At 40.2% G+C, this 1,546-nt stretch overlaps 1 non-coding gene across 1 annotated transcript; it reads right to left on the bottom strand.

Moving 5' to 3' along the window:
- Window positions 1–687: 687 nt before the first annotated feature.
- On the bottom strand, window positions 688–794 carry LOC140893969 (small nucleolar RNA R71). Its single transcript, XR_012153527.1, has one exon. It is a non-coding gene; the product is annotated as a small nucleolar RNA R71 (small nucleolar RNA).
- Between the last annotated feature and the right edge of the window lie 752 nt (window positions 795–1,546).

Below are 1,546 nucleotides of genomic sequence, written 5' to 3'. Positions count from 1 at the left end.
ATATTAAAACTTGACATCATGCACTTGCGGGCATAAAAATACGCAACAAGTTTTTGGCGCCGTTGTCGGGGATTGAATTTTATTTGATTTATATTAAATTGTGCTAATTAGTCTTAATTTTGATTTAGAGCATTTTATTTTATTTTGTTGGTTCTAATTTTAAAATTTTCCCTGTCTATGCAGTTTATGCAAAAAAGCCAAAGTTACGACTCACTGCTCTTTGATCCAAAAATCGAGAAAACTGCTAAAGCTTTGAGAAAAGCTAGAAGAGAAGAGTTGCAACAAATGGCTGAAGAAAGGGAAAGAGCTGTCAATAATGCTCCGGTGCCGATCAGAGATCACTTTCGACCGGTGATCAATACTCATTATTCTGGGATAGCCCGGCAGAACATCATGGCAAATAATTTTGAGTTGAAGCCAACTCTGATTAATATGGTGCAGCAGAATCAGTTTAAGGGTGCAGCTACTGAAGATTCAAATTTGCACCTGCGTATTTTTTTGGAGATTGTTGACACAGTGAAGATTCATGGTGTTACTGAGGACAACATTAGACTACGATTGTTCCCGTTCTCTCTTAGGGACAATGCTCGCAGTTGGTTGCAGTCACTACCTCTAGGGAGCATCACTACATGGGAAGACATGACATCTAAATTTCTGGTTAAGTACTTTCCTCCTTCCAAGTCTGCCCAACTAAAAATTGAGATCACAACTTTCAAACAACAAGATTATGAGCATCTTTATGAAGCTTGGGAGTGGTACAAGGAGTTTCTTAGGAAGTGTCCAAACCATAATTTTCCGGATTGGGAACAGATTGAGTTATTCTACAATGGTTTGAATGGCCCAATGAGGATTTCTGTGGATGCTGCAGCTGGAGGTTCAATATTTTCTAAATTTCCTGAACAGGCTTATGAGATGCTTGAGCAAATGACTGTTAACAGTTATCAGTGGCCGAGTGAGAGATCTGTAATAAGGAAGCCTGCTGAAATTCATGAGGTTGATGCATTCACTGCTTTGACTGCTCAGATGGCTACTATTTCTACACAGTTGGCTGCACTGACCAAAGGCAATCAAGTTTCTATTAAGACAGCATCGCTGGCGACTGCCGTAAATTCTGCTGATGGATTTGAGAATGTGGAGCAAGCTCAATATGTGAACAACAGAAATTACAACAACTATCGAGGTAATCCTGTACCCAATCAATATCATCCTAGTTTGCGTAATCATGAGAATTTTTTATATACAAATAATAATAATGTGTTGAATCCTCCTCCGGGATACAATACAAATAAGGGTGAGGGTAAGCCTCATTTGGAGGATGTTGTTAATGCTTTTGTGCAGGAATCGAGAAAGAGGATGGCGAGGAGTGAGACTCGCCTTGACAGCTTAGAGACGCATGTGGCCAACATGGGTGTTGTATTGCAATCCATGGAGACTAGCATTAGGCAGTTGGCGAACGCACTGAAAGATAATAACAGAGGCCAATTCTCAAGTAATACTGAGGTGAATCCCAAGGAGCAGTGTAATGCTATCACGTTGAGGAGTGGGA

Source organism: Henckelia pumila, chromosome 3, assembly GCF_033568475.1.
Source record: "Henckelia pumila isolate YLH828 chromosome 3, ASM3356847v2, whole genome shotgun sequence".
NCBI classification, from domain to species: domain Eukaryota; kingdom Viridiplantae; phylum Streptophyta; class Magnoliopsida; order Lamiales; family Gesneriaceae; genus Henckelia; species Henckelia pumila.
This window is presented reverse-complemented; position numbering and strand designations above follow the sequence as displayed.